General features: G+C 42.3%; 1 protein-coding gene across 3 annotated transcripts in view; it reads right to left on the bottom strand.

The window, feature by feature from the left end:
- ELMO1 (engulfment and cell motility 1) overlaps positions 1 to 26,829 on the bottom strand; it is a 533,507-nt gene that overhangs the window by 495,045 nt on the left and 11,633 nt on the right. The window contains exon 1 of one of the 3 annotated variants that reach the window (XM_049642949.1): positions 18,825 to 25,190. The exons of the other annotated variants lie outside the window; for them this stretch is intronic. The gene's annotated coding sequence lies outside the window, so the exon portion shown is untranslated. Of the gene's footprint in view, positions 1 to 18,824; positions 25,191 to 26,829 lie in introns of those variants that run through there. 3 annotated transcript variants of the gene reach the window in all.

Below are 26,829 nucleotides of genomic sequence, written 5' to 3' on the forward strand. Positions count from 1 at the left end.
CTTTCAAACATTTTGAGTTTATTTTTGTGTATGGTGTAACAAAGTGGTCTAGTTTCATTCTTCTGCAACTTGCTGTCCAGTTCTCCCAGCACCATTTGCTAAAGAGACTGTCTTTTTTCCATTGGATGCTCTTTTCTGCTTTGTCAAAGATTAGTTGGCCATACATTTGTGGGTCCAACTCTGGGTTCGCTATTCTATTCCATTGGTTTATGTGTCTGTTTTTATGCCAATACCATACTGCCTTGATGATTACAACTTTGTAGTAGAGGCTAAAGTCTGGGATTGTGATGCCTCCCACTTTGGTTTTCTTCTTCAATATTACTTTGGCTATTTGGGGTCTTTTGTGGTTCCATACAAATTTTAGGATTGTTTGTTCTAGCTTTGAGAAGAACGCCGGTGCAATTTTGATTGGGATTGCACTGAATGTGTAGATTGGTTTGGGTAGTATTGACATTTTAGCAATATTTATTCTTCCAATCCATGAGCACAGAATGTTCTTCCATTTCTTTGTGTCTTCTTCAATTTACTTCATAAGCTTTCTATAGTTTTTAGCATACAGGTCTTTTACATCTTTGGGTAGGTTTATTCCTAGGTATTTTATCGTTCTTGGTGCAATTGTAAATGGGCTCAGTTTCTTTATTTCTCTTTCTGTTGCTTCATTTTTGGTATATAAAAATTCAACCAATTTCTGTACATTGATTTTGTACCCTGCGACTTTGCTGAATTCATGTATCAGTTCTAGCAGTCTTTCGGTGGAGTCTTTCAGGTTTTCCACATAGAGTATCATGTCGCCTGTGAAAAGTGAAAGTTTTACTTCTTCTTTGCCAATTTTGATGCCTTCTATTTCATTTTGTTGTCTGGTTGCTGATGCTAGGACTTCCAACACTATGTTAAACAACAGTGGTGAGAGTGGACATCCCTATCGTGTTCCTGATCTCAGAGGGAAAGCTCTCAGTTTTTCCCCATTGAGGATGATATTAGCTGTGGGCTTTTCATATATGGCTTTTATGATGTGAAACCATGCTTTGAAAGCAAGGAAGAGCCCTTCAAATAGAGGTGTAACTCTAATATTACTCAGGTTACACAACAGATACGCATGCTGAGATGAAACCCCTGGGAAGAACGCCCCAATATGCTGGGCAGCTTGACCACCTAATGATGTACAGCTCTCTAAAATATATTGGGGGAAAAATGGCAGTGAACACAAATAAGCCCCTCCCCCTCTCAAATACATTTTAGTGAGGTTCTGGTACTGGTGGAAGGTGGAAAAAATAACAGCAGAGCAGTATTTGTGCCTCCATGTTTACTGCACCATTACTCACAATAGCCAAGAGGTAAAAGCAACCCAAATGTCCACTGGCAGATGAAGGGATACACAAAATATGGTACATACATACAGTGGGATAGATATCATTCAGCCTTCGAAAGAAGCACGTTCTACCAAATTTCTTTATGCCCAAAGAACATGCCATGACATGGATGAATCTTGTAGACTTGATGCTAAGTGAAATACGCCAGTCACAAAAGAATAAATACTGCATGATTCCACTCACATGAGGTCGTCAAACTCTTAGAAACAGAAAGTGGAGTGATGATTGCCAGGGACTGGGGGCATGGAGAATGGAGAATGATGGCTTACTGTTCAATAGGTATGGAGTTTCAGTTTTGCAAGATGAAAAAGTTCCAGAGATCTATTGTACAGCAATATTCAGCTCCACTGAAATGTATACGTAAAAATGCTTAAGATGATAAATTTTATGCTTCTTACCACAATTTAATAAAAAAAATTTAATAACATCAGGAGCATGACCTTCGCAGAATATTCTGGAAGTTTAAAACCTTGATTATGAATCTGGTCATGACACCGAAAGCTTGAATGAAACTCTGGATCAAAGGAGGACAGAGTCTGGCAGAGTCAGTATCATAAACCCAGGAGAAAAGAACTCTGGGAAGCTGATACACAACAGAATTTTTACAAATGACAAAAAAATGAACAAAACAAATTCCTTAAAATCTATCCCATACCAGAAGTTCAGGAGGAACTTTAGATTGTGACCTCACTGTGAACTAATGCTGATTTCCATTAAATGCTTTGAATTGATGCTGATTTCCATTATCTTCTCAACTAGTAACAATAATGAAAAGAACTACTATTGTGAAGCATTAGTTTTGTACTGGTTTATAAGCATCAATTCATTGAATCCACTTAGCAACTTTACATGGCAGATGTCCTGGTTATTTATTGCTGTGTAACAAACCATCCCAATAATCTGTGGCTTCAAACAACAACAATCATTTATTTTGCTCATGAAAATATAATTTGGCAGGGTGGAGGTATGGCTGGTCTATGCTTCATGTGGAGTCAGCCAGGACAATTCACCTGGGGCTTGCTACTGGATCCACTTTCAAGATGGCAAGCTGTGCTAGCTGTCAGCTGGGAGCTTAGCCAAGCCTGTGGGCCAATGTCCTCAATTCCTCCCATTTGGACCTTTCCATGAGCAGCTTGGGCTTCCTCACAGCATGGTGGCTGGCTTCCAAGAACGAACACCACAGAACAAGATGGCAATGCATAGCATTTTTATGATCTTGCCTTGCAAGTCATAGAACACCACTTATGCTACACTCTGTTGGTCAAGTGGTCACAACTTTCCACTCAAGATCAAAAAGAAGAGACAAAACCCTATTACTAAGTGAGTAATGACTGTCAAAGTGACATGCATAAGAACATGTGAAATGAGAGATGCCGGTTTGGCTATCTTTGGAAAATACAATCTGCCACAGTATTATCAATATTATCCCCATTTTGCCGATGGAGAAACTAAACCTTGGAAAGGCAATTAACCACCCCCCCCATAAAGTCACAAAACTACTAAGTAAGAGAGCCAAGATCCAAATCCAGATATATTTGACTCCCACAGTCCAGAGCCCTTAACTACTCGACTACTCTTAACTATTCTGTTTCCCACTTTCTCTTCAATTCCCACTCTAATTATTCCAGCTCCAAAGATATTTACTTTCTTTGCATATTAAGGGTCTATTTTAGGTAAGTAACATGAAAATAAACTTGAACTGCCCAACTACACTGACACATACAAAGCTCTCTAAATTGTTGCTAAATTAGGTATGTGTTTTCTTTCCTGTACTAAACTATAAACTCCTTGAAAGAAAGGATCAGGTTTAAAATAATGAAATTTGGTTCATGTCCTTGCACCTAGCAAGAGCTGGATAAATGCTTATTTGAAATGTACTTACTCGTTTACATGTCTATCTCTCCACCAGACTGTGAGTTACTAAAAGGCAAAGACAAAGGGCTGGATGTCTAGGTCACAGTAGCCTCCATGCCCCATGCCCCATGCCCCACCCCATGTACAACCCTACACAGTGGGCCCTCAATAAATGTTATGCTGAACAAATGAATGAATGGATGGATGGATGGATGGATGGCATATAGGACATACACGAATGAAAATGGAATGATCAATAATCCAAGTTTCTAATAGTTTTCTTCATTCAAACAAGATAAAACTAGAACAGTTAGAGAAATAAGATACCATCGTTGGGCCTGTAGGTCCAGCCCTACACGAAGGCAACCTGAGTTCTATGCTGGTGAAGAGATAAAAAACAGTGGGTCGCATGTTGGGGAGAAATAGATAAACCTACAAAGGTTAGAAGACGTAAGTGAAAAGATTTTGAGCTGAATGAAGAAAAGGATGTTATTCATAAGCCATCTGCTCTGGGGCTTTTTGACACCCTCCCTACGTAGATGCTGGGGTAAGTGCAGAAGGCATCAGGATAAGGAAAGGTGGAAGGGAATTAATGTTTACTGATGCTATTCCATGCCAGACACTCTGCTAGATAAGAGCTTGGGCTTTTATTCCCACGCATACATTTTCATAATAAAACCTGGAACAGCTACAACAGGAAGAAAGAACAAGAAGTAGCACATTTTACTCGCTCTTAGAAAACCATTTTAAGAAATAATTATGGAGACAGAGCAACTAATTCTACCTTACCAATATTCTAAATGGGAAATCCCACAGGTATTAACAGCGATTGGTAATGGAGGAATTCAAAGAGCAATTATCTCCTCCCACACACACATCTTTGTAAAAAAAAAGGGGGGGGGTGAAACAAACAGAATCTTCCTTCTTGAATTGACAACCAGCCCCTAGTTTCTTCTAGGCTTTCTACATCTACTACAACACTTCTTTAGTTTAAAAAGAAATCTGTGCAGCAAGCTACATGTTCTTTCTTTCCAGGAACAAGTAGGTAAAGTTCAGCGTAGCAGCAATGAAAGTGCAAAGTGATGGTAGAGAAAAATTAGTATCTTCATGCTTTTCATCCTCAAATTTCTTTAAATAAAATATAATGTTGCTGGCTATTGCCCTTTAAATGTGTTAAAGAGAGGTAATGTAATCTGCTTTTCCAACTTCTCTATTAAAGGGTCTCTTTTCATGCACACAGTCTACAGAAATGGCTTTTTAGGGAAAGGGACCTTAGTAGTATATTGTCATGTTGAGAAAACTAATATTCACATGACTAAAGAGTATAGTTTTCTTTATCTGGTTCATAAAAATTTCCCGTTACTTCTGGAAATTATCAAGAACGCTTACACAAAAGTACGCATATTCTCCATTCTCAGAATTTTGCCTCCCACCCCGGCAGGTAATACTGTGACTGTCTGAGGCTCCATGACCATGGACGGCTTTTAGTTTTGACATCACAGAGAATGGTGGCTCGTGTCTTTCACTGCTATAACCACCCTTTCTCTTCAGTCCCCGGGTATGTACGTAACTAATATGTGCTCCACAGAGGGGGGAGTTCTGTTCAAATTAAAGTCCTCTTCCTCACTCTCAACCACCTCCCACATCCACCCACAAAACATGCATTTTGAATGAAACAATACTATCATTGGGTGCCATGACGCAACCACATATTTAAAATGCCGAAAATAATTCTTAGGATTAGAATACATTTTTTTTAATGTTTATTTATATTTGAAAGAAAGCATGAGTGGGGGAGGAGCAGAGAGAGAGGGAGACACAGAATCCGAAGCAGGCTCCAGGCTCTGAACTGTCAGCACAGAGCCTGATGCAGGGCTCGAACTCACAAACCCTGAGATCATGACCTGAGCCGAAGTTGGACACTCAACCAACTCAGCCACCCAGGCACCCCAGGATTTGAAAACATTTTACAAAGCAGTTTGAAATCATGGAATAGGAAAGAGTTCTTCAAAAGAACAAACTGAATTCTTAAAGAAAATAAAAAACGAACTGGAAGGATCTGTGGCATGGCTTTCAAGCAGAGCTCTAGTCTCCAGGGTCCCAGTGTTTATGGGTCCTGATGGGTGCTCAGGGGAGGCTGCGCCCTTCCACTTCCACCCCAGCCCGGGGACACTTCTGCTTTATCTACTACCTTATGTAGTAAGTTTCTGCTACAAGAAACCTCTTGAATTAAATTACCAACTTTTGTTTTAAATAACTGGTTTAGTAGATGAAAATACACTTAAGATATTATTTATGCCATAGTTTACCAATCAAAAATAACCTAACATGCCAACAATATGAGGAAAGACTATGTAGAAACAACTAAAGAAACTACCACTAAAGAAAACATAAACGCAAACTAAAGAAAAAAAAAAAAACTACTGCAATGCAACTGTTGTTTCTGCTTCTGTCATTTTTTTTTTTTTTTTCCATTCAGGAGCAGTATAGTTTTAAGTATCTGTGCACATTCTTTGAAACTCTTCCCTTTATTTATTGACACTCCCCCCTTTCAAAGGTGACTCCTATTTCTACCTTCCCTTAGACTGGGCTTTTCTAATACATAGAATCTTTGGGAAATGATGCTATGTCATTTCCAAGGCTAGATCATTAAAAGGATACAGCTGCCACCTGACCAACTCTGTCAAACTTCTGCTCTGGGGGAGGCCAGCCATCATGTCAAGAAGACAAGCACCAACTTACCAGCCATGTGAATGAGTTACCTTGGAGCAAATCTTCCAGCCCTAATCTGACATCTGAGTACAACCTCAGGAGAGACCCTGAGCCACAATTGCCCAGCCAAGCTGCTCCTGGATTCGTGGCCCACGGAAACTATGAAAGGCAACAGGAGCTTCTTGTTGGGTTAGCTGCTGAGTTTTGGAGTAACCGTTAAACAACAATAAATCCCTAGTACAAGAAGTGACTCGACTAATTTGGTGTTTTCTTTTTTGACTGCCTCACAACATCTAGGCTCTAGCCAAACCAGATTATTTATCCTTTTGCTAACACTTCCTGTGTCTGAAGTCCCCAGTCTTCTCTCTTCCCCTACTCACACAGGACTCCTCAGCTCTCCAGGAATCTTTCCCTCCTCTCAGCCTCTTAGAACTTGTTTTGAGCCTCCCTCCGCACTTGATCCTTTGTGTTAGTTATTTGTGCACCCTGTCATCTCCCTGACCAGACTGAAAGACCAAGAAAGCTGTGTTTCTAAAGAAAGTCTCGATCAACTTAGAACCCATACAAAATACCTTGCACATAGCAGGCACTCAGTTGATCAACTGAACAATAGAAGGAAATACCAATTGGTGCAATATGGCAAATAAATAGGGCAACCAGAGAATGAACCAGGTCATCTGAAGGCATTTCTCACTTCTCAGAAGAAACCCCATGGCCAAAAACTGGATGTCCGTGTGACATGCAAATTTATAGCCCTTAGTTCTCTTTTTTTCTCACTGTTCCCAGCCTGTCAGTCAACAAAACACCCTTCAGCACTTCTCTGAGAACTGAGAAAAAAACATGCGAACAGTATAGTGAAAGGGTAAATTAAGAGAAGTCCATTTACATTCACCAGGTCACTTTCACATCAAAATAATATTAAGTGTAAATATGAATCGCATGGCTATGGATGGGTATAATGTCATTCTAGCGCTCCTTTCACTAAGTTTAAAACTTTTGTGGATGTTAGCAGCCAGCACTGGTGTCTTACCAGATCTCTGGTATGGCTACATGGGAAACTGAAATATGCAGAATGGTACCTCTGAGCATGCTGCTGGAAACTTTTTGTGTGTTTAGAGGGAACTACAGAAATATTCACCAGAAACATTGGGGGCGGGGGGATCCCCATACACCACATGTAGAACGTCAACACATGCAAGGCAAAGAAAACATGGAATTAATATCTTCATCAATCTAAATTAGGCATAGCTACGCCACTGGCCACGGTGGGCATTTGTTGATGCCTCTCAAACAACCATGCGCCCGTGCGTTCTTCCTAAAAATTATCAGATTTTTCTTCTGGCATTCTTTGGTCACCACCCTGTTCATTTGTGAGGGGAATCTGTCCTATGCCCAGATCCAAAGTTCAACTGTGGCAGGGATAGAAATAAAAACAGAAACCAAATCCTAAATGCCTAGGGAGTGGCTGAATTAGACTAAATCTATAGCTCACTATACGTCTAACCTTTGCACTTATATAGCTTTTATTGCTTAAGCCACTTGGCACTGGGTTTTCTGTTACTTACAGTCAAGGCCATCCTAACCGCTCCACTGTAACAACTTAAAACAACATGTGCTAAATGCATTAAGACTAATCTTACCTGTCAGAACAAAATATGAACAAACAAGCAAGCAAACAATTGTCAGGTGCATTCCAAAAACACTTAAGGCTCCTTTTATTCTCTCTTGAGGATTGCAATGCACATAGGATATACTAGAGTCCTTGAGAAATTCTACAAGTACAAAAAAAAAGGGAGAGGAGGGCAGCTCAGTTGGTTAAGTGTCTGACTTGGGCTCAGGTCATGATCTAGCAGTTGGTGAGTTCGAGCCCTGCATCAGGCTCTGTGCTGACAGCTCAGAGCCTGGAGTCTGCTTCGGATTCTGGGTCTCCCTCTCTCTCTCTGCCCCTACCCTGCTGGCGCTCTGTCTCTCTCTGTCTCTCAAAAATGAATAAATGTTAAAAAAAAATTTTTAAACCCTATTTAACTTTTCAAACCAGTTATCTGAGTTGATTTGGTATTATTTATTACACAAAAGCAAGTAACGTTCTATGTTCAGAAATACATACTCAATAACAAGCTGAGTCAATCCTCAAGGTTATCTAGTTATGAAACCTGTGAATTTCTCAATTCCATGCTAATATCTCCTGCAACCCAGAGCCTTACTGGGATATCTCCCACTGCTTTCAGCTACTGCCTGTGCAAATTAGCACAATGTCAACCTGAACAAAACAAATTAAACACAGTGAATCCAACCACTGGCCCAAAATTCACACTACATGAAAATGCAGAGGCCTTCTGAATCGCTGAAAAATTCTAGATTGCATCTGAAGTTCCCTGAATGCAAAGAATGGACAGTGTCTGAAATATCAAGAGTACAGGGTGGAGGGCACAGGATCCCGAGTGGGAGTATCAGGGCTCAAACTCTGGCCCCCCCACTTTACAAACATCGGCCAATCTGTCTGCCCAGGCCTCAAACGCTCGTTAGAAAATGTGAATTCTAACAGACACTACTTAAAAATCTAGTATTGATATGAAATTAAATAATAATACTAATAATCTATCTAGAGCAGTTAGCACAGTGCCTGGCATATGGTAAGTGTGTAATAACATGCCTTGCTGTGGTTGTAATAATACTGAAAAGGAAAAGAATGCACAAAAAAGTGCATGGGAAGATTTATCTTCCAAAAGACATGACAGCTTCAAGGAAAAAGGAAAATAAATTAAAGTAATAAGAACTCTCAACATAAAGTAAATGAATCTCACTTAAAGTTAAACAGTAATTCTTGATTATTTGCTTTGGGAAGAAGAAAGAACAGAGTATATTAAAAATAAACAGCACCTCAACAGCTCATAAACCAAATGGCTACAGCACATCTTCAATACGAGAACATCTTCAAAATTCTATAGCACAGCTTCAAAATTCCCAGAACATCAATAGACCCACATAGATTACATTCAAAGTAACTTCCATAATGAAATCTGCAATCTTTCTAATAACAAGCATTTCAGATGATCAGCTCCACTAAATGAACATTCAAACTCAAGACCGTATTTTCAGATTTGCAACTGACTTATACCAGAAATAAGTGAATGAACTGATAGAGAACTCCTTTACTGGAGTTCAGTCTTAAGCTGTGCTTTATTTAGGCCTTCAACTTGTAGCACCTATGTTCCACATCAGATGTGCTTCCAACTGTGAAACTGATGACACAAACTTCACAGTGACAATGTGGGGAAAACAAGAGCAGTTTGATTTGAGGACAACTTATAGGTTCTACCTTGATGGACAATATACATATTTATTCTGCAAAGCTACGGAATATGGAATCTTTGAATCTCTGGAGTCCCATTTCTACCAACTAATTAAGCCAGTAGAATACGTTTCAAGTTTCACACCATGACTGGTGGTACCCACCAACCAACCTCATGCAACCCCGGGAAGGACCCTCAGCCATCTGAGGGCTGTGTTCCCTGAAATGCTTGCAGCAGTGCCATTCACACAGGCCATATGGATGGCACCATGGAGCTTGGTGGTGCACAAGCCACGTGTCTTACACGATGGCCCTAGAGGATAGACCCATTTTTCTCAGCCCAGCTCAAGGCCTAGATTCTCTAGACCTTGCCCAAGAGAGTTACACTGCATTCACCTTAAAGAGTAATGTAGAAGATGTCAACCAAGCTAATACTCGGGCAAAAGGAGTACTGACAACAACACTGTAAGCAGAATTTGTGTGCAGATGAATCCCATGGGTCACAGCCTGGAAAGAATTAACCTTCTGCTTTACTGTAACTTTGTGTGTGACTCAATTCCTCCATGAACCAGCTTGTGAAATCAAAGGACTGGACGTGACTGGCCATAAGAGCTAACACCCTACTGAGCGCTGTCTATAAGCCAGATACTCTCCCAAGCATTACCTCATTTAATGCTCTCAACAACCCTTTTAGAGGGCAGTACTGTTATCTCCACTTAAAGCCAAGGAAAGTAAGACTCAAATAAGTCCTGCTGGTGGCCACACCACGGAAGTGAGTTCAGCAGGAGTGGATCAAAGGCAGCTGTTACGGGTCGAATTGTGACTCCCAAAAGTTATACTGAAGTCCTAACCCCAGTATCATGAATGTAGCCTTACTTGGAAATAGGGTTTTTGCAGATGTAATCAAGTTAAGATGAGATCATTGGGGTGAGCTCTAATCCAATATGACTGGTGTCCTTATAAGAGGAATACACCATGCAAAGACAGAGACACACAAGAAAACAGCCAAGTGATGATGGGGGTAGAGACAGGAGTCCTGTGCACAAACCAAGAAATGCCTGGAACCAAGAGAAGCTGAGAGAGTCAAAGAAGGATCCTCCCCTAGAGACTTCCCAGGGAGCAAGGCCCTACCAACACCTTGATTTTGCACTCTTTGCATCCAGAACCCTGAGAGAACAAATTTCTGTTTGCAGCCACCCAGTTTGTTGCAATTTGTTAAGGCAGCCCAAGGAATCTAACAAAGCAACCCAGGCTCTCCCTGACAACATTTTTCCCTGCCCACACTTTCCACTTAACCTGACCTGCCTGTTAAGGAAGACACAGGAACAGGAACATTCCCATCCCAGGATACTTTTAAGGGACTTGAAACGGTTCCAGGTAGAAAGTGCAACATACTTTGCACCGCCTTGAATGATACTTTTAGCCACAGCTGAAATAAGAGGATTCTACCCCTAAGCATAGATGAGCACAAGCTATCTTGCTTACCTGCCTTTCAGCACTGCCTTCCAGCAGTGGACAACTTCAAAACAGGTTGTCTTTTCAAAGTGCAGTATCTGGTGACCTGGCCCAGTTAACTGCAGTGAGGGAGGGAAGGCCCACAGGAGAGTCCAGAACCTGGAATCGGATCTGCCCAGGTCCCTGGGGTGAGCAAGGCCGAAAGCAAAGAGAGAGGCAGCTTTGGTAGCTTGGAGGGAGTGCACTGCACCAGCAGACTCCTGAACCTGCTGGATGTCCACGCCAAGGATGCCTTTGGGTTTGCTCAAGTAACCAGGTCAGCATCCAAGGGTCAGACTTGAAACAGGAAGCAGCAGGCCAGGCCACGTGTGGAGAGGGCAAATCTAGAAACACAATATTCTCAGGTATGGCCTGGTAGTCAGAATCAGGGAAGTCTCCATGCAGGCCTTTATCAGGAGACATCAACCACCAGGTAGGAGTGGGAGGCAGACTTCAGCTTCTGCAGTAAAGGGCTAATAAGGCAGGAAGGAGGGTCTGGTAGGAGCCAAGCGCCCAGTTCTCAGTGGGTCATTCTGGTGAGGATTCTGGCACTTGGAACAAGAAAGAAGCCAGATAAAGAACACCAGTCAGCCAGGGTAGAAGAGCATGCAGGATGATCTGATTAGAAGGTGTTGGTCCCTGTGGTCCTAGAGGCTGTTCCGGCAACCCCACTCCCCAGGCCTGGAGTGCTAGAGCGCAGGGCTGGGCCTGCAGGGCAGGTGGGGGACAGGGAGCCCAGGAGCCCTGCTTGGGAAGCAGGCAGGCTCTGACCCAAAGTGTACTGCTAAACTCCTTGGCTGAAATGCAGACAGCATTTCCTGACAGAACAAGGCTAGGGTTCCAAGCTGTAGTCTAGAACCTCCATGAAAAATTAACCCAAACTAATACTTTTAAAATATTTGTAATGAAAGATCTAAACAGGAGGCCGTATTAATCGAGAAGAGAGCAGTGTTTTTACCTTTGTTACAGTGCTTGGTGAACAGCAGAATTAATTAGGGAATGTAAGGAAAAAGATAGAAATTTCTGTGACTATGCTATCTGGAAGTTTCAAAAAATTCAAAGTTCTCAGTGGCTGGATGGGTTTGCTTTGTTTTATCCATTTTCCATTAAAAACGCAAGGTTTTTTCTTTTTTGTTCTCTCAGGGTTGTTGTGAAGATTAAATATGAAGTGACAGCACTTCAGAAACAGTAAAATAACCAGGCACATTTAAAGTTGTAATATTGTTATTTATAAGGGAAGATCAGTAATATTGTTATCTAAACAATTACACATAATTTGTGACATGCAGAAAGCTATAAAGACGAGCATAAAGTTTGGTCATACGTCTATCATCCAGAAATTACCAAGGCTAACATTTTCCTAACTTCAGTGTTTTTTAATTTCCTCATTAGTTACATAATTGGGCCACACTGTTTCCTATCATTATTTTCACCTGTTATTTTACATGCATTTTTTTTTCCTTGCATAAAGCATTTTACCATCATTTGTAATTACTGTAACAGTCCACTGTATGATGACATATAATTCAAGCATATACTTGTCACTGGACAATTAGAATATTTTCATTTTCTTACATATGACTAATGCAGATTGAACATCTTCAAACATAAATCTTTGCCTAGTGTGAATGATAATAAAAAATAGACCACATGTATTAACTTCTTACTAAGTTCCAGGCACTACGCTAAGCACTTTGATGCATTATCCCAACTAACCCTGATATTAACACACGCTCGGTATATGCCAAATTTATAAATGCGGGCAGGGGAGGATGTTCGGTCTGGAACCCAGTGGCTAGGTTACAGTCACTCTGGATCTGCCTCTGCACCCGTGCCCACAGCCCTGTGCAGGCAAGCTGAGGAGGAGAAGGGAAGATAGCTGAGTCAAAGTACATGAAGGATCATGGGCATATAGCCAAGTGGCTCCCCAGACAAGCTGGAGCAGTGTTCACACTGGGGGGCAGGGTGGGGTAGCTGGCTCCACGAACCCTCTCTAGCACAAAGTGCTCCTTGGGGGTTGTATGGAGCAGGGCAGTTTGGTTACAGTTCAAGCAGGGGAAACATCCATTTTCTATTGGGACATCTAGGGGCAGAGCTACCTTTATGGTGGCACTAAGAAACCTTTATCTGCATGGCCTCTTGCTTGATTGAGCCCTTCCCCTTTCACTGTAAATGAATATTCACTTTTATACGTAATTTCGTGTCATTTTCTAAAGCGAGCCTCACACCTGCTTAAGTGTCAGGCCCCACAACACCTGGATCCACAACTGTTTGGGAAGAACATTTAGGGCTGTGGTAGAGACAATACTATGTATTCAGTAAGTCCCCGCATTTCCACAAGCACCTCACTAACCACATTTCCCAATCTCCTCCACATCTGGCCACTGTGATGGAGTTCGAGAGAAAGAAAGACAGGTAGAAGATGGGAAGTGTGCTGGCTAGGTGTGGATGCCCCGGGTGACCCCACTGACCAGCACTGGACTTTGAGGTGATCAAACACGACACTCTTATTGTGTTGTCACTGATATTTTAGGATCACTGTAACAGCATTTACCACTAACAACAGTGGCTACAGCAAAGCCTTCAAAGAATTAGCCACACCTCTTGCTTGCGAGCCTGAGTCACAATTACCTTGCTGACTTGGCATCTTTCGTTCTTATTTCCAATCAGGCAAGCAAAGCTGATTGGCCTCAAGGAGGCACACTTGAATCTGATGGCCTTATATTTCATTGCTGGAAACTCTTCTGCCACGTGGTATGCAAAAGTAAAAGCCCAGAGCTGTGTGCCAGGTCTTTCTTTAAAAATCACACTGGGAGCAGTAGAGGCTTAACTCCTTAATGAGGATACAGAGTGGCAGTTACATAGTTTCCACCAAACACTTTAGAACCCTGAGTCTTCTGCAAAGGAGCACAGATGTTCTGACAACAGCCAGAAACGTCTTGCCAACACATCAGCCCATTTCAAGAGAAAAACAGACACAAATACTAAATATGCGCCAAGTTTTCTCTCAAATGGCTTCTTTTCCCTATTTGCTTATTTTAGCCAACTGTACTCTTTCTATATTGCCCACCACACATTTTCTCATCTCCTAGTGGACACGCATTTTGTAATGATCAGCCAAGAGGGCTCAGGATTGCCTGTACTCATTGGAGACCTACTCTGCTCTATATCCAGCAACCTTGCCAAGCACCTTATCAAAATATCACACTTCATTTGGGCCACGGTCCTCTCTCCCCAGGTACCATAAATCTTTCCCTGTGAGGATAGTATAAGCCTTCAGATTTCAATGCCAAGCAAACTCCAGGCTGGAGATTCTCTAATATAATCACACCTCCTAAACTCCAGGCAGTTCTGAAACTGCCACCTCAATTCAACCCTGGCTTCTTCAGAGTTGAATTTGCAGCAAACGGATGAAACTGCCAAGGGAGAGGATGGAAAATTAAAGGCTTTATCAAAATTGGGAGCTGCAATGGATTTTTCTGAACGCTCTTCCAACAGGCACAGATGAAAGAGCCATGCCTCATAAACAGCAGCAGGAGAGAGCCAGGCAGAAGGGTTAACCACTTTCATTGGCCAAAATTGGCCCCTGTGCTTGGAGGTGACAAATGCAGTGATTTAACCACAAGGAGCTGAGGTCCAAAGTGAATGCCAGCAGTGTTTCTGACCTGAATGAGACCAGGGAGCCAACCTGCACTCCCAAAACGCAGACAAGAGGTGCTTCTGTCCCATACAAATGATGACCTTTAAAGAATGCAGTTCACAATCCAATTACATTGTGCAACTGAGATTTTGTGGCTTCATCTGACTGGTTAGCTTTAATGGTTAGAACATCTGGCTAATAAGATTAAAGCCAATCCCAGCATAAGAAAATTAGCTTTCCTCTATTTCAACACCACAGACTCTTCCTTAGCCCAACTTGAAACTATTTCACATGGCAAGCAAACAATACCTATTGATTACCAATTACATTTATAGCATCCAGAGAAATAAATTCAATAAGGCAATGAGTTTGCATTATTTACCAAAGTCTTTTCCAGACCTGACAGTCTTATTTCTGTTAATTGGGACAAAAAATTTACATATCTCTGGCCAAGAGATCAGATTTTATTGGCTTAATTCATCCGATTCCCCCCCCCCCACCCCCAGATCTGTGCTTCCTTTTGGCCTAAGGGACCTGGTACAAGTCTCAACACATCAACAGCATTAATAAAGAAGCTCGGATGGTTTTCCTACTTCTTTTGGAGGATTCTGCTATTGGCAGGAATATACAACACTTTTAGGGAATTTTGTTTAGTCATGAAGCAATTGGCTTCCATGATTTTAAATGTTTTGCTGGATTTTAAAATGCTTAAACAGGTGCACAAACAGGCAGATGGAGCAGGGCAACGCCTGCCTTCCTATTTAGGAAAGGGGTTTTAGAATTAGTTAATGGATTGTGCAAATTCCAAAAAGTCTTATTTTTCACAGGGTAACAAATAAATATAAGATTTCTTTGGAAATAAAAAAAAAAATCAGGCAAGCATGATGCCACACTAAATCAAGTCACAAGGTTTGGAAGCACCTCCAGAGGGCATTTCAGAGCTCCTCTCCAGGTGTGGTGGACACTAGGTAGGTATTTTTCTATTTAGAGTTAATAATAAAAGCTACCATTTACTTATTGAGCACTCCTCACATGCCAGGCCTGCTAAGCACCACATAGCATCTTCTGGAGGTCTGTATTATAATCCTCATTTTATAGATGAGAAAATTATTAAATCAAAACCATCACACAGCTTACTTAAGTTCTCACATCTATAAGTGGAAACGGTGGGATTCAGGCCTGGCTCTTTCCAGCCCCAGGTATCATGCTCTTTGCCATGCACCAATGTCTTCTACATTACAGATTATTTACTTAAAATATGGAAGGTTAAAAGATCCACCGTTTCCGTTCAATACCATTTACCACCATTTCCTCGCTCGTTGTAGTCAGACATTCCTCTTACAGCCTACAGTAAACTCCTACAGATACTATTAAGCCTGTATCTCTTTACCTAACTTCTAAAAGCTCTGCTTTCACTTCTGGGGCTAAATAAAATCTGCAGCTTTCCATTTTATTTTATTTCTCAAATACCTATCCCAATTCCTCTTTGCCTCTTTTCCCCAGAAACAGATGTCTGATTTTTGCTGTGATGCACAGAGCCACGTAGAATGAAATAATTCCTTCTCAGGGAAATACCCTCTTGGGGAAACCTAGATTTCCATGAGAAACCTAGAAATGAATTTGACAGACGGTGTCAGATTCATTTTTCCCTTTCTCTTCTTTTAAATTGTAAGTGCTCTCTACCGGAAAGGCTGCATCTCTAACCATTAAAATGCCCTTCCCTGAAATTAAGATATTTCTTTTTTTTTCTTTAAGTTTATTTATTTTTAGGAAAGAGAGAGATTGCGAGCAGCGGAGGGGCAGAGAGAGAGGGAGATACGGGATCCGAAGCAGGCTCTATTCGGACAGCAGAGAGCTGGATGCAGGGCTCAAACTCAGGAACCTTGAGGCTGAAGTCAGACGCATAATCAACTGAGCCACACAGGCTCCCAAAGGCTGCATTTCTAACCACTAAAATGCCCTTCTCTGAAATGCCCTCTTAAATGATCTGCTTGCGGTGATGTGTTGGGTGCGTGCGTCCTGCGGGCCCCTGCTGAGTGAACCTCATGGGTGGAGGTCTCTCGGGAGCAAGGAGTTCCCACTCTGAGGAATGAAGAACAAGGTCCATCGTGGCACTCCCCCCTCCCTTCCTGGGACAACAAGGCAAACTGTAAAGAGACATGAACATGCCAGTGTTAGATCATCATTTCCTCCACAGCAGAATGGTCTTCCTCAGCCACAAATTCCTTAAGAGAAGGAGATAATGCAAGTAGAAAGGCTATTTGCTTTGTTGACCAGAACCTCTAGGCCAATGGACTCATAGACCCTCGTACTGTACTGATGTCAGCCATTTTTCATATGCTTCACATATAATACATCTTTCCGTTAGTCCTTTTCAATATTCGTGAGCAGAGATCTAGAAGATCACGGTTCAGAAAAATCACCAGATTGCCCAGTATTCCCAGGTCCCCTCTAATTCAAGCCATGAGGAACTGGCCATCTAATAAGATTCTCTGTCCCACCTCTGTTGCATCTGAACAAACTATATACTCCTCAAGAATCTATTGATATTAGCAATTTGGGTAGAGCCTTAGAAATTCTGGCACTTTAGCAACATGGCCGAAAGCCCAGGAATCAAGAAACAGATGTGGTCTGAAAATTCTATGCAATGAAACAATTTACCAACACTGAGAAACCTATAGAGATGATTTTGAAACACAACTTGTCACATAAGGTACCTGCCTTCTAATGACTGTCTAAAGTCAGTACTGTTCAGAACTGTGGCTTCTCAGCAGGGTGATCAATAAACCTACTTCAATCTGCGGACTTCCCAGACCATTTCATTTTTAATTTCCCAAAGAGTAATACACCCCAAAACTATCAGCAATTGCTATTTTTTTAATTGAATGTTTTGTTACATAATAGGAAAGGCCCCAAATCATCAACAGCTCATTTATTTCTTCAACAACTATTTATTGAAAGTGCATTCCTGCCCTTTGCTAGAAACTGGGGAAACAAAGATGAAAAAGGCAAGCTTCCTGTCTTGAAAAGAATGCTGAAAAAGTAAAAATTTCCAATTTTCATAGATTTTACTGTTATCTAAAATTATCGCTTTGCCTTCATGTATATTTGTCTTGTTCATTTGTTCACTGCTATACCCCAAATCACCCTGGGAGGCACTGGATACATACTTATTGAATGAATGGGTGAATGACACAAACTTTGCCAACAACTACTTTTGACCTTGGCCAAGTCATCATGGACCTCAGATTTCTCACGTGTGTAAAAATGAGTTTAAAAGGATTAGGTTAGGTCCCAAACACGTGCTGCACAGAATATTGCTTCTGCAAAATGTAATACGTTTTATTGGAGAAAAAGGGAACCTATGGTTAACTGAGTTCGAAAACCAAAAATATTACAAGGAAAACAGGTTTCTGACTGCGGGCTGTTCAGCACTTCACATGCTAATACATGAGGAGAATCTCCCCAGGAAAGTCCTATGGGAGTTCCCTCCTGCGGTGAGGCTACCAGACCCTTAATTCACAAGAGTCTTCTTCAGGCAGCTCTCTGGGTCTCTGGTGCCTAGCAGTTCAGCACACATTTTAAGCTCTCAATAAATATTTGCTCCACAGGCCTGTAAGTCTCCTAACAAAAGGATCTCTTCTCCAGAGTCTTCTTTGATGTTAACTATTCTCATTGACCTAAGATCAGTCCATCGTTCTGTTTGGCTCTGACTCTGAACAAGTGATTCGCCCTCTCTAAGCTTTGAGTTTTCTTATCTATACAATAAGATTATTAATAGTGGTTAACTGTGAGAAATAAATAACATACCATACACAAATCCCTCTGCATGGCACGTATTCGTATCTAACTCCTCAATATCATAGGCAGGGAAACATTAACTTAGAATGCCCAACGTCTTTTCAGTAAAATATGTTGTATCTTCTCTCCTGAAAAATCACAAACTGAACTTCCCAAGGCTAACTTAATTCCCCCAAGGAAGGATCATGGTTCAGAGGATCAAAGGGGTCCTCTTTAGAAACTAGATTCAAATCATTTCACTGCTGGAAATCACAGATGACAAAGGGCATGAAGCTGACTCTGTGACTTTCCAAGGCAAGAATGGCACTTGGAATTCTCGCTTAAGTTCAGATATTTCAACTCTTTTTCTGTCAAGCAAATGTATACTTACTTGGAACAAAATGGTTTGTGAAAATGAACAACCACTGCAGTTCAATTTACAGAAAAAAGGGGGGGGCATCTCTAGGATGTGCTACATTAGCTGGGAGGTGGGGAGACGTTTTTAAGGTATATTTTGGGCAAAGGCTTCTTCAAACTCTAAAACCAAAATTCTCAAAAAGCACATGACAGCATGATGGCACCCAGCCAAGAACAAGAGCCCCTGCTCCACCCCCTCCCCCTAGGAAAAGCACATGGTGAGGAACTTTGACATCTCGGATGAAATAACCCCCAGTCACCTCACCCCCTTGGCAGCGACCAATGCTGAGAATGTGTCATGGCTCCCTCCAATGTGATACCGCCCTCCTTCAGATGTCAGCTAAACCAAAGCCACTAGGACATGGAAGAAAAAAAAAGAAAAGAAGAAAGAAGCCATGAACACTGTAGACTAGTCATAAATAAAATGACCAAGGATTCTATTTTGTTTTGTAAACATGTTATGGCCTGCAAATATTTTCAACCCTTCCCTGAGTAGAAAACAAGTATAAGTGGCATAAAATGCCTTTTCTATAATATCTTCACTCTTACCTGCAATTATTCTAAAGCCCTTTTAATAGCTGTCACTTGTTCATTTCTAGGCTGTAGCAAATTACAGTTAGAGGAGATGGCTGCTGACAGCTCACTTCTGCAAACGGCACACTCTCTTTTATTTCTACAGGGTCTGTCTGTGGTCCTTCCTTCATGGCACGGCCACCATGAGTATGAAAATCCCTCCACAAGGAGCAATACAGACAACAGGGTCCAGGTCTGCCAACTGGGGGCCCTCGATTACTCCAGCTACCTCTCACAAGACTTCTGTACATTCCTCCCCCTGCTGCAAAAGGGAGAAAAATCAGTTTTCCCCATATGTACTCTAAACACATTTTACCAGTATGAAGGATGCATGTTTGGGAAGCTGTGTGTGTGTGTGTGTGTGTGTGTGTGTGTGTGTTGAAGGAGGATGGGGACAGTGATTTCATTTGAAAGGAATTAATATTCCAGGTATTGTTAACATAAATGTCATCCTCTTAGGGCACACATCCCAGGGAAAAGAGAACTGGGTCAAAGGCACAAAGCAGTCCATAAAAAATAAAATATTTTTGAAGCTAAAATAGTACCTAATAAAAAAATCTGAGTGATCACTTTTGGCACCTGGAAAGTGGTACAGCCTGTCCCCAAAAATTAAAATTGTATGATACAAAAATAACTCTTCAGAGGAGCGTTCAGAACTCAGGCTAATGAATCCAGTTATGTTGCTTCTTAGTGGTTTTGACTAAACGGAACACTGGACTCTGGACGGGGACTGGGCAGAACCAATAAACAACAAGAGCATATGCTTGGAGCCCTATCACCTCTGCGCCATCCAAAGGACAATCAGAAACCAGATCGTTGCGATGACATTTCTTCTTATAACACTGGTTCCTTTTCCAAGTCAATATGTAGCCTAAAGATCAAAACAATCAGACGGGAATGCACACTGGAAAGACCCCTAGGAGATCTTTTACAGCCTTTATGTTTTCAAAAATTCAAAGACTCGACAGATGAAAAGCAGAGTGAACACAAATTAATTGCTGCTCAGAAAATGAGCTTTGTTACTTTTTAATTAACGTTCTGTCCTTAATCCAAAAGCAGAAGTAAAACATACGATGTACAGTGCTTACGCACGGCTTCGGGTGAAATGTTACCTTTTCCCTCAGGCTTTCTTTACCAGCATCCAAATGTTTAAATTTAAGATGCAGACTTGGCAATGTGTATAGTTCAGTGATGCAAATAGTGTGGGATGGCGCCACCCAGAACTCCTGAGTGGGAGGGCGACCAGGAAACCAACTTCCCTTTTCTCAGTGTGACTCCATTCTGTCCTCAGGAGAATTGGGGCCCACGTATTGTGGGTTGTCTTTTTCAATTGGGGAAGGCAGGAGGTAAAGAGAGGCGAATGCCAACTAATATCTCGGAAGTCCCTGTGTTTGCAAAACACCTGAGTTTAAGCTGTCAGTTTCCAACGTGTCTCCTTGTCCCCGCTTCTTTCAGCAATCCCACGTCCATCCTGGGGCCTTGAGGCTAAAGGAGGGATGCAGGCTCCTCTGTAACAGGCAGGTATTTGGGTGCCAGAGCCGACGCAAATTAAGCAATTCAATGGGCAATCCCAAAGATGCTGGAGTGATTTTTTGGAAACATCCATGAAACCTCTTCAAGGAGTGTTAACAGGCAGTGAAAGGAGCCACTCTACGGTTTTCCCACTCTCCCATCTTGCCCTGTGAACACCCCCCCTTTAGGCGTATTCTCCATGCCAAGCAGTGGGCAGGACACAGAAGATGCAATGGCCAACACAGTGCCATCATAACGTTCAGAAGCTCCAGAGCCAATATGGGAGACAAAAACATACACAAGTACACAGTGATGAGTCATGTTAAAGTTTTTCGGGTTTTGTTTGTTTTGTTTTTTCCACGGAGGCAAGGCCTAATTCCCTATAAAGAGCCAATCAGTCAGAGGTCAAAAAGGCCCTCTGAAGGAGATATTTAAGAGGGTGTTAGGTTGTAAAGATGAGGAGTGGAGCTATAGGGAAGAAGGGGAAGCTAGAAGTCATCCAGGGCCTTCCAAAGGATGCTTCATATGAAAATCAGCCAGGGCAGGGAGTCCTTGTATAAATACAAATTCCAGAACCTGCCCAGAATCAGAAATTCTGAGGTTGAGGGCCCAGATTTTAATTTTGTTAACTGCTGAGATGATTCTGAAGCAGCTGCTCCATGGTTTTTTGCTTGGGATTGATCCATCGTATCTAGCAGCCTCCCTCCACAGTATAGCTAAGGAAACTGAGGCAACCAAGGGAGGCCACAGATTATAGTCCTAGCAGCCATGGAACCAAGACCATGGCCTCTTGATCCCAAATTCCATGCCTGGACCACCCGAGCCACGGAGCTCACCAGGTACATCTTCCATAAAGCAGGCCTTTGGCCAACAGTGACAGTGGTCAGTGCCTACGTGGGGGTATTAGTCACCCTGTATTATGGGTGTCCCCTGGAGGAAGCCAAGTCCCTCCCTGTGTATCACACTTCCCTGGCATTGAGTGTTTGAAGAATGAGTCAATTAATGAAGTCCACAAACAGAGTCCACAAACAAGACTTTCCACAGCATCAGCTAAGTACTAAGAAGGTCACCTGTCCCATACAAACTTTATTTCTCTAAAGACAGAAAAATAGGACCCAGGAATCAAACACTGGTTCTTGAAAACATAGTAAACTTGAAATTTAAGTCCTAATGCAGAGGACAGGAAATGTGAAATTCTTTTGTAGGCATTACTTATTTTTAACAAAATGGCACTTTTTCCTACAACAGTTAAAATCGAGCCCGTACTTGAGGGACTTCAGCAAACCTGAAGAGAATGGGAAGCTAACCACAAACAGTGCATCCTGTAAGTCCATTTGTGACTCCTAACTCCATCCCTTCCATCCAACCAACAGGCTTAAACACACAATTTTGGAGAAGAGGTTCAAAACATGTACACCCATTCATATCTACTTCACACCTGCTGGAGCCCAAAGAACTCCATTCCTTGGGGACATTTTCATTTTACTGTGACAACACATGAGCACCATTTCCACTTATACAGGAGGGAACAGGAGTCACGAGAGCTTAATGAATTTGCCCATAGCAAGGAGATGATGAGTAATTTCAACTTCGATCATTGTGGCTGCGAAGCTCTCGCCTGTGTTGCTTCCCCAAGCCAGTTCACTGAAGTGTCTAAGGGAGCAGACAGGTCAGCCCTTCAGCCAGTCAAAGACTCTAAGTACTTTCTAGTGCAGTATGGTTACCATATGGACAGCAGCGTCAAAGACCAATCAGAATAGTTGGATTCACAGAGACTCCTGGAGTCAACTACAAGTGAAAAAGATAGAAAGCCTACTAAATTCTTACTTAATCTGTAGAAGCAGAGAATATGTGAGTCAAGGGGACAAAAGTCTAACCTGAATCATAAAAAGTCATGGCCTCTCCATCAATTCCCGTGCTTAAACCAATTTATAGGCCCAGAACCCCTTAAATGAAGGCGAGACTGGATCCCCTTGAGGAAGGACCCTGGTAGATTGCCAAAAATTCATACTATTAATCTTTCTCCCAGCCTTCCTCCAAAGGGACCTACAGCCTTTCACTAGGGGGAATGTGAATTAGGGAAAAGGAAATAATCAGACCTTCGAGGGACTACCAGGCAGCAGCTCTGAATTGGCACTAATTCCAGGAGATCCAAAATGTCACTGGTGGCCCACCAATCCGAGAAGGTGCTAAATGGAGTTCAGGTGATCAATGGAGTTTCTTAGCTCAGAGCCATCTCACAGTCTATCCAGTGGGTCACAGAGCCCATCCCATGGTTAGTCTCCAGCTCCAGAATATATAATTGGAATACACAGACCCAGCAACTGGCAGAATCCCCACACTGGGAGAGTGAAGACTGGCTTGCTCATTTTATCAAGGGAGAAAGGGGCTGTGGAAGTTCTGAGAATGCGGTTCCAAAGGCCTGAATGTGCTCTACTTTCAGAGTGAACTCGGAACACTTAAGTTTGGGGTTTACTGTGTGTGTGCTATTTGTCTTAAAAGAAATAGGCTTGGCTCAGGTCTTGAACATCAGGATTAATCATTCCAGCAATGAAGAGCCATGACACTTATCAAGTTTCAATTGCTAGCTGAAACCTTTGATAGCTGCTAGAAAAATAATGTGCAATTAGAGTGCAGAAACATAAATTATCAAGGCCACGGTGCTCTCAGAATGTACTAAATGAAATGTGGGTAACCACATATGTGGTAGGGATCCCAACCCCCAGTGTATGTCACGAATGCCTGGTCGTCCACAGGCACTGAAGAGGAAGGAAAAGAGAAAAAAACTCTCAAGCTTCAACGTTGGCTGAACTGTGGGGATGAAGGCACAAAGAGGATAGAAATTTCAGGGTTGAAGCCAAGAAATGTTTTCTACATTCTTACAAGTTATGGTCTCTAATATCTATGCCCCACAGGCTTTTCAGTGATGAGGAGAGAATTATAAATACCTACATGAGGTATAAATACTTCCGCAGACAATAACGCAAATGACAAAACATTGGTTTCCTCCTCTGGAAAGTTCATTACATCCAAGGTACACTTGGGCACAGTGGAATGACAGCAAAGCAGTAACCAGGGCCACCACAGGATTAGGGCATTGCAAAGCCAGTGGCCATTTGTCTCCCCACATCTGACATCTGGTCTGGCCCAGGACTCAATCACAGTGACCTCCAGCAGCAGTTGTCTTCAGAAGAAATGAGTACAATGAGAGTTACATCCCCGAACCACGTGTCCTTGGGCTCCATACTCAGGGACAAAGAAGCCATTTGAAAGGGCTCTTCCCAAAAGGACTGTAGGACACAGTGCTCATCTGCATACATAATTGCGCTTCTCTCTGAAAACATACCACGGAGTGGCTCTTATGGGCTCAGCACTGGGAATATGTACCTTCGTGACCTCCAATCTACTCAGCACAGAGAAGCACCGAACGTGTCCTAGGAGGGGATACCAGGAAATCAAGAAGGTTCCCCAAGGAGGTGACCACTGAGTTGTGTCATGTGGACCAGAGGGAGATGTGGGTCCAGGGCACTTTACTCTCTGAGCACCCGCTGAATTGTCTGATGTGTTCTGTGACTTCTTTTCTGCTCTAAGTCTGTCCTTAATATTCATTTCAGACCGATTTCACCTGAGCCAGAATTTTGGCCTCTCCTACTCTCTGGGGAACAGCCGAAAACAATCCCCTTTTATGGTAACTATAGACTGGTCTCACCTTGGCAGAAGGCGCTCAGTCTGGTGCTGTAGAGGGCAAAGTAAGCAAAGCCAAGCAGGGGCTTCTGAGCCCCCTCTTCATCTGGCCGGCCTCCCCCACCTCCCCCCGCCTCCCTGCCTTATAACCTCATTTGGGACTTACATAAAAAAGATTCTTATTAAATGGCAACACAATGTAAAGTAAAATATCAGAGACACAGAGGGAATAAGCCACAGATCTGAGAAAACAGCTGCATATGAAAGGATTAAGAAATAAATTAGAAGAAACTCAAAGGATTTAGAATCCATTTCAGGTGCACTAGAAGAAAATCCCTCCAGTATCAGGAGAACGGGTCCAAGTTAAAACTCCGACAGTAAAGAGGCTCCCTCCTCTATTGGCAGCCTCACAATGTTTTACCTCAAAGTTTATATTCTTTTTTCACTCCTTAGCACTTTTGGGGACAATGCTTCTCAAAGTGGAGTCGGGACCACTGGCATCAGAATCAACTGAGAAACCTGCTAAAATGCAGTTTCTTGTTCCCAGTGAGTCTTAGGCATTTTGAAGGCTGAGAACCACAGAACGAGGCACTGTGCAACATCCATGTTAAATCATTTGGTTAAACTGCTGCTTAAAATTTGAAGGAGACACTAGTGACTATATTGATTCTTTTAGAAATGGTTAGATTCTAAAAGTAGTGAGGCACCTGGGTGGCCCAGTCGGTTAAACATCCAACTTCGGCTCAGGTCATGATCTCACAGTTCGTGGGTTTGAGCCCCTAGTCGGGCTCTGGAGCCTGCTTTAGATTCTGCCTCCCTCTCTCTCTGTCCCTCCCCCACTCTCTCTCTCTCTCAAAAATAAATAAACATAATAAATAAATAAATAAATAAATAAATAAATAAGTAGTAAGAGTGCATCCACATTGTGACCAACTTTAAATCATGTAAAACTTACTATAACCAGGAAGATCTTTGCAATGCATAAATCTGATCACATCACTCCCTCGGGTAAAACACTCCAGTGACTTCCCACCACTCTTCTGATAAAGACCAAAACCCCTGATCCCGAGGAGCCCTCCTCCCCAGTCTACTCCAGGCCTGGAGTGCTCCCTGCCCTGGGCACTGTGGTCTCCTGTTCCTTCAACGTCCGTGTCTGCTCTTCACATATGCTAGTCATCTGCACAGACTCCTCTTTTCCCAATAAAGTCCATTCTCCTCTTCCCAGCCCTCTCTGACAACATTAATCCCCTGCCAGGGGCCCTTCTAGCATCAGTGTCTTTCCTCCCCAGCCCTTCAGCATCAGGACCTTAAATGTCACATTTATTTGTGTGATCCTTTGATCAATGCACCTTTCTTCCACTAGTGAATGTCTAGGCAGCCTAAAAGCAGCAATAGGTCTGCTATTTTTTGTAGGAAAAAGACTCACCACTGTTTGTGTATCACATAGTACACCCCATCGTACTTGGCAGGTCCTCAATAAATATTTGTGGGTAAACAAATGCATTAAAAAGTATTTTTAAAGGAAAACACTGGAGGCAAAATCAGACCCATAGTAACCATCAAATATACTATGATCCTTCTCCTAAAATTAGGGGTTCCAATGTCTCTGGTACCCTGAAGACTAAAGTCCTGTGGTAGTGTCCCTTCCCTGTATATGATACTAGATACCTTCTTTGGCACTTCTCACTTCAAATAGATAAGCCCCGGGGTGCCCGCGTGGCTCAGTCAGTTAAGCATCCGACTTCGGCTCAGGTCATGATCTCACGTCTCATGGGTTCAAGTCCCACGTCGAGATCTGTGCAGACAGCTCATAGCCTGGAGCCTGTTTCAGATTCTGTGTCTCCCTCTCTCTGCTCCTCCCCCACTCACACTCTGTCTGTCTCTCTCAAAAATAAACAAACATTAAAAAAATTAAAAACAAAAAACTAATGGATGAGCCCAACTCTACATAACACAATTGCCAGAGTTTGAGGGAAGAGTGAAACTCAATGTTACAACTGCTATTATGTCATTTCTCTGGGCCTTGCATTGATCTGGTTATGAATGATTACCCTAAAGCCTGTTCACTGTCTAAAATATGTATTTTGAAATAAAAACAAACCTGGAGATTTTCATGATGACTTCTTATATTTTTGTACCCCTTCACGTGCCTTATCATGATCAGCTCCAGGAGTCGATTCTCAGACTGCTTCATGACACTTTCATATGCCAGAATTGTTAGCAGCATATTCAAAGATTTAAAATGGCTCTAAACAAGTCATCGAAAGTCACAACTTCTGGGATGCCTGGGTGGCTCAGTCGGTTGAGCATCCGACTTTGGCTCAGGTCATGATCTTGCAACTCGTGAGTTCAAGCCCCGCATTGGGCTCTGTGCTGACAGCTCGGGGCCTGGAGCCTGCTTCAGATTCTGTGTCTCCCTCTCTCTCTGCCCCTAACCCACTCCCATTCTGTCTCTGTCTCTCTCAAAAATAAATAAACATTAAAAAAAATTTTGTTTAAAG

Source organism: Panthera uncia, chromosome A2 (genome assembly GCF_023721935.1).
Source record: "Panthera uncia isolate 11264 chromosome A2, Puncia_PCG_1.0, whole genome shotgun sequence".
Classification (NCBI taxonomy): domain Eukaryota; kingdom Metazoa; phylum Chordata; class Mammalia; order Carnivora; family Felidae; genus Panthera; species Panthera uncia.